The following is a 13522-nucleotide window of genomic DNA, read 5'->3' on the forward strand; positions in this document are numbered from 1 at the left end:
TTGAAATCAGCTAAGTCCGCGCAAGCGCAGTTGAAATGGCAAATTTGTGATAACAGGGATTTAACGTCGAGTAAAGAAAGTGACAGATGCTGTGTTTATAATTAAGTATGAACTGCTCAACGAATCTTACTAATTGCTTTGCCATTAGTAAAATGCCAGTAAAATGGTTTGCCATTTTTTCACAGAATTACAATTTGCCCACAAATGTCATCACACTTGGAAAAAGTTTTTTAACCGGAATTTATCAGTGGTAGAAAACCGATACTGATGTGTAGCAGATGCCAAAGCAATAATCACAGCATTTCATGATTAATACGCTTTTATTAGCTTCATCTGTATGATTTGTATTGTGTGTTTATCTTACTAATATTATATATGCGAAAGTTTGTCTGTATGGATGTATGGATGTATGGATGTTTGTTACTCTCTCACGCAAAAACTACTGAACGGATTTTGATGAAACTTTACAATAATATAGCTTATGCATCAGAATAACACATACGGCAGTTTTCGTCCCGTTATGGGGGGCAAAACCCCCTTAGGGGGGCAATAAAACACAATTTTTGTATAAATACTCTAATATTGGGATGAAAAAATACTTGCACATATTTACATTATATGTCCATCGAAAGCTCTGATTTTTCTGCTGAAGATGGCACCTATTCGAAATTTCTAAGTAGAATAAAAAACGAGTTATGAGCTTTTTAGTTCCATGTTCGAAGGCTTTCCTCAACTCAATACAGTATTTAGTGTATCATCTCAACTCCCTGTCGATAGCGGCAATTGTTGTATTGTTGGCTATCTTTGCTTTTCGTGACTGTTCAAGGCTTTTCTCAAGTCAAATCTTGAAGTAAGATTTTTGCACCAGATTGGCAAATAATACATGATTTGGCTGATCATTTTCCATTTAAACGGAACTTTAATATAATTAATGATTTTTATTATTATTTATGCTGATTGAACACTTACTCATTATGTAATCAATTAGCAGATCGCCAAATTTTTGCAGAAAGATTTCCGTAGCTGATGCATTTGGCAGTTTTTTTCAACGTCGCTGTTTTTGAAGCCGAAGACTACGTCATAATGTTTCTCAGCTTTCACCATGTAAACAAAATATCGCCAATCAAAGAATCTTTAAAAAACTTTTTTTACTGTGTTAAATAATCCAGCAGCTAAATTAGGCGAATCCATAAACAGCACAAAAACATCCATTAATTTACCTTTTTGCACAATGTCAAACAATCGCCAAGTTTTACTATTTATTTTGGAAACATTTCGGATGAAACTCTTTAGCACCATTTTATGGTGATCAAAAGTATCTGAGTTCCTGGCGATAATATCTCCACGAAAATTAATATCATATTGTTTTACAAAGTAAGGAAAGAAGGGGGAGGGGAAGCATTATCGAAGGTATCCCAAAACGATTCAAGCGAATTTGGTAAAATCGCACCAAGAGCACACAATGATTGAAATTTCCCAAAATAACTGAAGCAAGTATAAGGGGATTACAAGCGCGGCTATATTTTTTTTAAAACTTCGTACTTCAATAGCCATACAGTGAAGGTTTTAGACTCCATGTTTAAAAAAAAAAGTATCAAGAGATTAATCTTTTTAAACACGAGAAGATTAATTTCATGTTTTGGAAATTTGTATATGCTTATATATAGTTCTTTCATTTCTAAATCAATACTACTTTTTTCTTTATACTTATTGCTATTTTAGTTTTATGGGTAAGGAAGAAACTCGATTTTTAATCACGTCAAAAATATGTGTTTTAAATTCTTTCACTTAAAACAGAAAACAAAAACAAGTAATGATTTTTTCTCATAATTATTACTGACCCAGGCAACGCCGGGTATTTTTGCTAGTGAATAAATAAATTGTATTAAAGGCTCCATTAAAATGACAAATAAATCAGTCAACTCCATTACATATCGGCAATTTTGAAAGAAACCACGTTGCAATAATTCAGCCCGTTTCAAAGCATGAAAGTCTCACTTGGGTTGTTTCCATCAGTCAAAAGTACTACTTTTAGTCACTGAAGTTCATAGAATGAGCAAAAAAACATGGACCCAGAAAATACTTTCATTTTAACAACATTTAATTTTTAATTAATATTTTAAAATGTCCGATTTTGAAAACAAGGCGTGGTCTATGACGTCACATGTCTATGACGTCAGTGTGGCACGCTTTCCACCGGAACGCTGATTGTTTAAGCTTGCTGTCTACCGCATAAGCAGTTGGCACTAAAATTTAATCCTTGTTCCTCTCTAGGATTTATTTTGCTAATTTCATGCCTTCTTCAGAGAAGCCTTGATTCAAAATTTTCATTATGACTGCTTTTAACGTTACTGTTGCAAGTCAACAAAATTTGTAACAATGGGTTTTATATTTAAACATTTAATAGGGAAATCACATGACATTTGCTGTTTTCCATCCTAACTGAAATGATAATTTTATTCTAGAATTTTAATTTTTCAAAGCTAAGTTGTACCTTAAGATTAAGCAAATCATTTAGTGAAATCCCGAAGTCTCTAAGTGGTCTAGTTGCAGAGATATAAGCAAAACCAGGTCTCAGATTTTTCCGTGACAATCATGCCAAGTATAATAAAAGTGCTTAAAAAATATTAGTACTCCAAAATCAATTTTAAAAACTAATATTTTTAGTTCAGCGTTATGGACGTTTAAAGTTTTGATTTTAAGTGAATTTGGAAAGCTTTTGTTATTCATTGCGAGAGTCAGAAATGTGGACACCTGCAGATCATTGGTTGTTACGCGAGCCTAAGAGCTGGCTGTTTTCTCTGCACTAGCACTGCAGTGGCAGAGAAACAACTTTTACGAGATTAATTTCCCCGACGCAACCAAGTTAGGACAGTTTTAAGTACGATGTGTGTATTGGTCTGTGGCATCCAAGCGACTTGTTAAGAGGTTTGGGAGTCCCTGATGTATAGTAGGGAAAAAATGTGGGGCCCTTCATCTTACTGACTTCAATAATACAATGAAATACAATAGAACTAAATGAAAATATCTTATAAAATACGTAAAAGTTATAGATAATATTGTTTGAAAAACTACATTTTAAATTCTATTTAAGAATAAGGTAAAAGCTCCAGTAGTCGGCCATTTAAGAGCGTGATTGCTGTTTTTTGTTAACCTACAAATTTCAGCAATCAACACAACAAAAACATTGTAAGACTTTAGGCCTTACCTTTCTGGTAATGATTCACGAAATTGTTTCAGAAATAAAAATATTTTTATTTTCAAAAATAACCTATTGTTAATACAAGAAAATGCTCCAGTAGTCGGCCGTGTATGAGCCCAGTAGTCGGTCGTTTCATTTTCATTACTCTTATGGGGTATGAGTGAAAAAATTTAAACAAAATGTGATGCGAAACTTACAGTACACCATTGTACTTACCAAATTAATTATTGCAATAATTACGAAAGAATTCTGCATTCTTGATGTCTTCGTAACATCTATGTTATATTTCAAACTGCAACCAATTTGAATATGCATCACATGCAATACATTTTTCGTTACTTATCTTCTACATCACTTACTAAAGTAGTATCATAAACTGCGAAAGTAGAAATTAAAGAATAGAAAAGACCCAGGTTTTTAGGGAATGGAATTTTGGAAACATAAGAACGAGGATCCCCCCCCCCCTTCCTGGCACAAAAGGTTTCTGTATTAACTGTGTATGCATAGACAAGTACTGACTGAAAGAGTTGATCGAATTCATGATGGATAAAGAGTGATTTAATGAGCTATATGATTGACACTTGACTGGTCCATGCTCATTAGAACGAAACAAATGGAACATAAAATTAAAGTTGAAGTTTTGGAAACCATTTCACCTCAAAACAAAGCAAGTAAAAATCCGTTCGAAAATCATTTAAAAGATTGGCAATCGTTGGCACATCTAAAACAAAATTTGCCATAAAAAATGCACTTTTGTTGTGAATGAACAGGAGTAAGACGAATTATGTTGAGAGGTTTGTGTTTTCAAAGTTTTTCTGGGGGGGGGGGGGCAAAGGATATGAATTCAATATTTTTTATAGAAAATAAGAATAAAATAACAAGCAAAATTGCACATTTAAATTATGTGTTGAAAATACAGAAGGTCAATTGCCCCCCCCCCCCTCCCGCCCTGATTGCCCAAATGACGAGCCTGTGTGTGTAAATTGAAATTGAGAAATGAGGAATGTCATGAAGAGAATCTTACAACTTTCAACAAGAACATTAAACAATGAATAAGCTAAAATAGAGTGGGTAGCAACGTAATTCAACTTTGAAACCATGTTATTTTAAAATAAATTCAGCATACATTTAACCAAGAGGAAATTTTTGATTTCCTTGTGAAGAAAACCCATTGAATCAAATATTTAGTTAGAAGCAGCAATAAGAAGTGGTACCAACATTTGGAATGAATAGTTTAGATAGAATACAGGTCTCTTGAACCTTTGGTGAAGCAAATAGTTCAGAAAAATGAGCAATAAAAAGAATAACCACTGGTTTAACGCTCATTGAAATAATTTGAGCTAACGTAACTATAGAAGTATTACATCTTAATTCCTTACAATGGGAATGTTTATTTATTGTCGATTAAATACTAATTGCAATCAGATCATTTGTTTCATCAATTTTATCAACGTTTCATGATTTGATTTTAAAAAAATCTGATAAATTACCATTTTGTAATGACAAGTTGAGTATTGGAACTTATAAACACAACAACGAACTGAATTTACAACATGTTTTCAACCCTGTTTTTGAGAATTCTAAACTAAAATCAACATTAGAAGCATTAAAATGATGAAACGACTCTTTTTGTCAAAAAAAGTTAAGGCACAAAATTTAACCATTTTCTTTTGAGAAATAACGTTATATTTTACTCTAAACAGCTAAACTTCCGCTGCATGAATACTTTATTTTAATTACTATTTGATGAACATTAGAAAATCCATATTAAGTACGCAGTCGACTACTGGGGTAAATTCTCTAATATGGGGATGAAAAAACACTTGCACATATTAACATTATATGTCCATCGAAAGCTCTGATTTTTCTGCTGAAGATGGCACCTGTTCGAAATTTCTAAGTAGAATAAAAAACGAGCTATGAGCTTTTTAGTTCCATGTTCGAAGGCTTTCCTCAACTCAATACAATATTTAGTGTATCATCTCCACTCCCTGTCGATAGCGACTATTGTTGTATTCGCAACTCCAACGAACTATAGGGGGCACTGCAGTCACTGTCTAATGGCGGAATTAAAAACTAAAACAAACGCATGTGGTAACGAAGAAAATGCTAAAAGTGTTGTGATTTTTGTTGTTATGTATGATTTTTTCGCTTTATTCATTTGAAAAGATTTTTCAAAGTCTTTTGGTTATTCTGACCCATATAGAAAGAGATTAGAAACCAAAAAGTATTACGAAAGTAAACAATTAATGCAGAACACACAGTAAGTTGTTCTGAAGCAGCCATTTTCACGATGTAGAATTCGGAATTCATAAATTTTTGGTTCGCTTCGAACGGCATTTTCATTTTGTACCGTTTTTTCTATACATTAGTACATATTAAGTTCAGTTTCGTGACATTTCCGGCATTTGTTGACATTTTTGTCTCATAGTGCACATACGTGGCAGACTGTCAAGAGTAACGTTTAACACTAGATAATTTATTTCTATGACTATATGATTGGATATCTAAAGAAATCATGCATTTAATTCATTCGTCATGGAAATGATTTACCTGATATGCGAAATCTTGTCAAGATACATTATTCTTTCACACAATTTTAAAACCATAACCTTATAAACAGATTTTTCGCGAACTTTTTTATTGTTCAAATTCTTAACGTTCTTTCTGGATTTTTCAATCTGTTCTGCGATAAATATTTTCAAGAAAATTTATTTGCATACTTTCTATTTCAGTAGGATACTGTAGTAACAAAGGTTATTTAAATCATTTATGTGGAATTAGGTTAAGGAAAAGTGTCCAGTCAATGTTGTTAAGTTCGTTTTTTTTTTCTTCATCGAATTGAAAAACTGATATTTATTCAAATTCACTCAGAACAAAATAAATAAAATGTGTACTCACAGTTTATATATGGTGGTAGTTTTCTTTTCAGTTGATTGACCATTATTTCTTTTTACTTATCGAATTCTGTAATCTTACAACCATTTTATTCCACTCATGATAAAAATTAAATATTGTTTAACTAAAAACGCGAAATCTCGCCAAGGCTACTTTGCTCGCACAATTCCAAAACTATAACCCTAAACAAATTTGGCGAAACCTTTCAGCTGAGAACAAAAGGAATAAAGTAAATTCTTTCTCGGTTAAACATTTTTCATTTTGTTTTACGATAATAAATTCAAGAAAATATTTTGCATACTGTCCATTCCAACTAAATGCTGCTGTAAAATATGATTAGTTAAATTAATTTAAGATTAAAAAAAACTCATATTCTTACAAATTCATACAAAACAATAAAAATTTTTACCTGGTATAACGTTATCCAATTTTGTTAATCCAGAGTTTTCTTGTTTACGCTTCCACCATTTAATACTTTTTTGAAAGAAATAAGGAAAACTAACATTATTTTGAGAAGCTCGAGAATACTACTAAGGGACGAATTAATTTCTGTTGTTGAAGGCGTTCTTAGACATGTTGAATGCGTTACTCAGAACAAACTGACCGCGTTTACGTCAACAGATACACGTGGAGCACAACGTGGCAATGTTTTAGTTGCATTCGCAGTTTTATAAATCACCGCAAGGTAGCGTATTCGAGCGCTGGAGTTCCGAATTGTTGACTATCTTTGCTTTTCGTGACTGTTCAAGGCTTTTCTCAAGTCAAATCTTGAAGTAAAATTTTTGCACAAGATTGGCAAATAATGGATTTGGCTGATTGATTATTTTCCATTTTAATGCAACTTTGAGACAATTAATGGTTTTTTAAATTTATATGTGTTGACTGGGTATTTAATCGATCAGCAGGAATCTAGCCAAACTTTTTTTGTGGAATCATTTCAATAGCTAAGGCATTTGGCATTTTTTTAAACTGTCGCTGTTTTTGAAGCTAAAGACTACGCAATACTGTTTCTCGGTTTTCACCATGTAACCAAATATCGCCATTTCTTTGATATTTCTTTCTTTAAATTTGTTAACACGTAAAATAATCCTCCAATAAAATTAAGTGTTATGTTTTCTTATAATATCACAAGGGAATTATAAAGTAATAACATTTAAAATAATAATTTTATTTAAACTGAATCCAATATCGGCATCCATATTAACAACTGAATTACAACTGAATAATTATCACGAGCATCTTTGTTCTTAAGATTTGACAACTCCAACTGTTGCCATTCATAACTTCACTAATATGTTACACCTCCCTTTTCAGATCAGACATAGTCCCTCAAGTAGGAAGGTCGCCTAACTACCCTCCCACTACGAGTAACATAGTTCGTATTGTTAATTGGTCCTTGAGCTACGTTTTGTCTATTTTGATTTATTATTGTGTTTGGAGGATTTAAAACAGACGGAATACTAATATTGTCAGAGTTGGGGTCATAAGTAGTTTGCATTGAATTTTTACATTTTCTTAAATGATAAGAATTCCTTCTGAGTATTCTACCATTTTCTGTCTTAACTAAATATGACCTAGGTGAACAATGTTTTTTTAAAATTTGTGCCTTTTCCCAGTGACTACCCACTCTTATAAGAACATTTTCTCCTTCAGCAAAGTCTGGTCTGTGCCTAGCATTCATATTGTAATAGTACTGCGCTTTCTTTCTTATAGCTTCAAATTTCTCTTTGCAATTTGTTGCTATTTTCGGCTTCAAGAAGGAGAGTTTTGTTGGCAATCTAGTACGAAGACATCGACTCATTAATAGTTGAGCGGGTGATGTGTTTGTTCCAGTGATTGGAGTATTTCTGTGCTCTAACAGAGCTACTTGGATGTTATCTGCTCCAGATTTACGAATAATATTTTTAGCTATTCCTACCATTTTTTCTGCAAATCCATTTGATTTTGGGTAGTGGGGACTGCTAGTAATGATTTCAAAGCCCCATTTTCTGGAAAACTCCTCCATTTTCAAACTTGCAAACGGCATATTATCACAGATAACTTTCTGCGGTATACCATGAGTTGAAAACAGTTCTTTTAATTTTGGTATTATTTCATTAGCAGTTTTGTTACTCAATCTTATTATGTCTAACCATTTTGAAAAATAGCATCCCACAACTAAGTAATTTACACCCCCATACTCACATATGTCCATTCCTATTTTTTCATATGGCAAGTTTGGAACTTCGTGACTCAAAAGAGGCTCTTTGACATTTTTAGATTTATACATATCACAGTTTTCACATTTTGAAATCATAACTTCAATATCTTTGTTGATTCCTGGCCAAAAAATCACTTGTCTGGCTCTTGCTTTTGCTTTTTCAATTCCACAATGTGCAGTGTGAATCACATTTAACATTTCATTTCTGAGACATTTTGGAACAATAACTCTGTCATTCATAAATATTAAACCCCCATCTACACAGATTTCATTTCTATATTTAAAATAATCACGAGCCTCATCTGGAACTTTGACTTTGCTTTCAGGCCATCCTTCGACCCAAAATCTCAGGACATGAGACAATCCTTCATCATTTAGTGTAGCAGCAACAAATTCTTTCTGCTTATCAGGACTAATTTGTACATATTTCTTTAAACAGTGAACTAGTTCTGTCATTTCACTATCATCTGCAACTGGCTCTGATAGAAATGATCTTGATAACAAATCAGCAATATACATATTTTTCCCTGGCAGATATTTTAAATTTAATTGGTATCTAAGTAATTTTATCTTCATGCGCTGCAATCTAGGTGACATGACATGTGCAACATTTTTACTCATTATAGATACTAACGGTTTATGGTCAGTAAGAACTTCCACAGGTCTCCCATAAATCAGATAATGGAATTTATTTGTTGCAAATACAATGCTCAAAAATTCTTTCTCGATTTGAGCATATCCTTTTTCTGCGTTTGTTAAACTTCTAGATGCAAACGCGACTGGACGTCCCTCTTGTAATAAACAGCAACCCAAACCATCTTTTGAACTATCAGCTTGTATTACAATAGATTTGGAGCTATCAAAAATACTCAGAACAGGAGCGCTAACAATTTTTTCCTTTAACTTACTTAAAGCTGCTGCATGTGCTGGAAACCATTGCCAATTAGTATCCTGCTTTAATAACTCCCTTAAAGGTGCTGTCAGCGTTGATACTTGTGGTATAAATTGCCTTAAGTAATTGATCATTCCTAGTATTCTCTGAAGTTCTTTTTTATTAGTGGGTTCGGGCATATCAACTACAGCTTTTACATAGTCTGGGTCTGGTTTCATGCCTTCTAACCCGAAAACATAACCTAAATACTTGACTTTTGAAACTCTGTACTGAATTTTGTTTTTATTGAATTTAACATTTAGCTTTTGAGCTCTTTTGATTACCTTAGCTAATATCGCATCGTGTTCAGCTAAAGAATCTCCTGCTATAAGCAGGTCATCAAAATAAATTAAAACTCCCGGAATGTCCCCAAAATTCTTCTCATTTGTTTTTTGAAAAATTTCTGGAGCGCATGATAACCCCATAGGAAGTCTCAAAAATTTGTAACAGCCAAATGGAGTATTAAATGTGCATAAATCACTACTTTTTGTATCCAATTCCATTTGAAAAAATCCATCTTTTAGGTCCAAAACACTAAATACTGTTTTATTACATAACTTAGTAACAAGTTCTTCAACTGTTGGAATCAATGCGTAATCCCTCTTGATAGCCCTATTTAAGTCTTGTGGATCCATACATAATCTGAGTGAACCATCAGATTTTTCTATTATTACTAGATTGCTAACCCAATCTTGCGGATTCTCTACTTTTTCAATAATATTTTGGTTTTCCAATTCTATCAATTTCATTTCAAGTTTCGGACGCAATGAAGTGGGTACTCGTCGTGGAGGACGAGCTATTGGAGAATAATTTTCTTTTAATTTAATACTGCATTTACCAAATTTTCCCACTCCTTCAAATACATTTGAGTTCCTTCGAATAAACTCTTCGACATCATTGCCATAACTAGCACTATTTAACCCTTCGTGCAATTTGACTGGTTTAACATCACATGACATTATTTTTTCACAATTCAAATTATCATAACGCTTGAAATTATCCTCAACAATTTTCAATAAGTTTAGTTTTATACACCCATCTAATCCAAGTAATGGTTTTGATCTATTATTAACAATAACAAAATCTATAATTGCTTGCTTATCACCCACAAAGCATAATAATTTTATCTCACCCAAGGGCTTAAATCTCTGACCCCCATAAGCCTCTAATACAATACTGGTTTTATCATACTTCAAATTTTTACCTATCGATAAAAATATATCCTCCGGTAAAACACTTATCTGTGCACCCGTATCTAATTTAAAACTTATTTCTTTATCACAAATGCAAATGTTTTTGGTCCATTCAGTTGGCAGATAATCCACATTACCTATTTGGCATACAGTAACAGATTCTACATAAATGTCAGTATTGTTATCTTGTCTCTCGTTGGTGCTACTCTCTGGCTCTGAGTAGGAAATTTCTCTAATATTTCGAGATTTGCAAACTGAAGAGAAATGGTTAAGGTTTCCACAACGATAGCAGTGTTTTCCATAAGCCGGACATTCAGACCTCTTATGCTTACGATTACATTTCTTGCACTGGAAAGTCACACAACCGGATTCACTTGAGAATTCATTATTGGAAGGCCTAGCATCAGCTGAACTTTGCTGTGTATTATAATCTTTCACTTGATTTCTAGATGATCGCAGAGAAAATCGCTTCATTGTATCAACATTTTTAGCTTGAATTGTTTGAGCTTGTGTCCTACTCAATTCAGCAGATCGACAAAGTTCTGCAGCCCGGAATAGTGAAAGTTCACCCTCTTGCAGTAATCTTTCCTGCAAACCTCTGTGTGCGATACCTAGGACTATGCGGTCACGAACAACACTATCTACTTGATCGCCAAACTCGCACGACTTAACTAATTTTCTTAAATCGGTATAAAAGGACTCAAAATTTTCACCTTGTCCTTGAACTCGATTGTTAAATATAAACCTTTCAACTACCACATTCTTTTTTGGTGTTGCATATAGCTCAAACGCCTCAATAACCTTTTCATAATCTTGTTTGCCGTCATCTGACAAATCAAAGGTATTAAAAATCTCTATGCCTTCTTCACCAATTGCATTTAGTAGCATGGCTACTTTTACTTCAGATTTCTTTTCTTCATTTCCGGCCGCCGTCATATAAATGCAAAACTGTTGTTTAAATTTTCGCCAATTATCCGCTACATTTCCGACGAAACTCAGGCCCATTGGCGGTCTGCAGTATTCCATTGTTTCTTTGAAGTGGTTCAAACTTTCGACTGCGCCATGTTATGTTTTCTTATAATATCACAAGGGAATTATAAAGTAATAACATTTAAAATAATAATTTTATTTAAACTGAATCCAATATCGGCATCCATATTAACAACTGAATTACAACTGAATAATTATCACGAGCATCTTTGTTCTTAAGATTTGACAACTCCAACTGTTGCCATTCATAACTTCACTAATATGTTACATTAAGGAAATCCATAAACAGCATAAAAACTTCCATTAATTTGTCTTTGCGCATAATTTCAAACAATTGCCAAAATTTAACTCTTTATTGGAAACATTTCGGGTATTATCATTTTATTATCACCAGAAGTATCTTTGTATTTGGCGACTCTATCTCTTCAATGAAAATTAGTAACACACAGTTTTACAAACTAGGGAGGAGGAGCCTCATTTAAGGTATCGCAAAACGATAAACGTAAATCTTACTAATATTATATATGCGAAAGTTTGTCTGTATGGATGGATGTATGGATGTATGGATGGATGTATGGATGTTTGTTACTCTTTCACGCAAAAACTACTGAACGGATTTTGATGAAACTTTACAATAATATAGCTTATGCATCAGAATAACACATAGGGTAGTTTTCGTCCCGTTATGGGGGGCAAAACCCCCTTAGGGGGGCAATAAAACACAATTTTTGTATAAATTCTCTAACATTGGGATGAAAAAATACTTGCACATATTTACATTATATGTCCATCGAAAGCTCTGATTTTTCTGCTGAAGATGGCACCTGTTCGAAATTTCTAAGTAGAATAAAAAACGAGTTATGAGCTTTTTAGATCCATGTTCGAAGGCTTTCCTCAACTCAATACAGTATTTAGTGTATCATCTCAACTCCCTGTCGATAGCGACAATTGTTGTATTGTTGACTTTCTTTGCTTTTCGTGATTGTTCAAGGCTTTTCTCAAGTCAAATCTTGAAGTAAGATTTTTGCACAAGATTGGCAAATAATACATGATTTGGCTGATGATTTTCCATTTAAACGGAACTTTAAAGTAATTAATGGTTTTTATTATTATTTATGCTAATTGAACACTTACTCATTATCCAAACAACCAGCAGATCGCCAAAATTTTTGCAGAAAGATTTCCGTAGCTGATGCATTTGGCAGTTTTTTCAACGTTGCTGTTTTTGAAGCCGAAGACTACGTCATAATGTTTCTCAGCTTTCACCATGTAAAGAAAATATCGCCAATCAAAGAATTTTCAAAAGACTTTTTTTACTGTGTTAAATAATCCAGCAACTAAATTAGGCAAATCCATAAACAGCACAAAAACTTTCATTAATTTTCCTTTTTGCACAATTTCAAACAATCACCAAATTTTATTACTTATTCTGGTAACATTTGGGATGAAACTGTTTAGCGCCATTTTATGGTGACCAAAAATATCTCAGCATCTGGCGACGATATCTCTGTAACGAAAATTAATATCATATCGTTTTACAAAGTAAGGAAAGAATGGGGGAGCATCATCGAAGGTACCTCGAAACGACTTTCGCAAATTCGGTAAAATCGCACCAAGAGCCACAATGATTGAAATTTCCCGAAATAACTAAAGCAAGTATAAGGGGATTACGAGCGCAGCTACTTTTTTTTAATCACTTCGTACTTCATTAGCCATACAGAGAAGGTTTTCGACTCCATGTTAAAAAAAAAAGTATCAACAGATTAATCTTTTTAAACATGAGAAGATTAATTTCATGTTTTTTAAATTTGTATATGCTTAAATATAGTGCTTTCGTTTCTTAATCAATACTAATTTGTTTTTATACTGATTGCTATTTTAGTTTTATGGGTAAGGAAGAAACTCGATTTTTAATCACGTCAAAAAGATGTGTTTTAAATTCTTTTACTTAAAACAGAAAACAAAAGCAAGTAACGATTTTTTCTAATAATTATTACTGACCCAGGCAACGCCGGGTATTTTTGCTAGTGTAATAATATTTTAAATCGCAGTAAGGGATTACGGGCATCTACACTTTTTAAAAGTTTGTACTTCAATAGCATTATAGA

Source organism: Uloborus diversus, chromosome 4, assembly GCF_026930045.1.
Source record: "Uloborus diversus isolate 005 chromosome 4, Udiv.v.3.1, whole genome shotgun sequence".
Taxonomy (NCBI): domain Eukaryota; kingdom Metazoa; phylum Arthropoda; class Arachnida; order Araneae; family Uloboridae; genus Uloborus; species Uloborus diversus.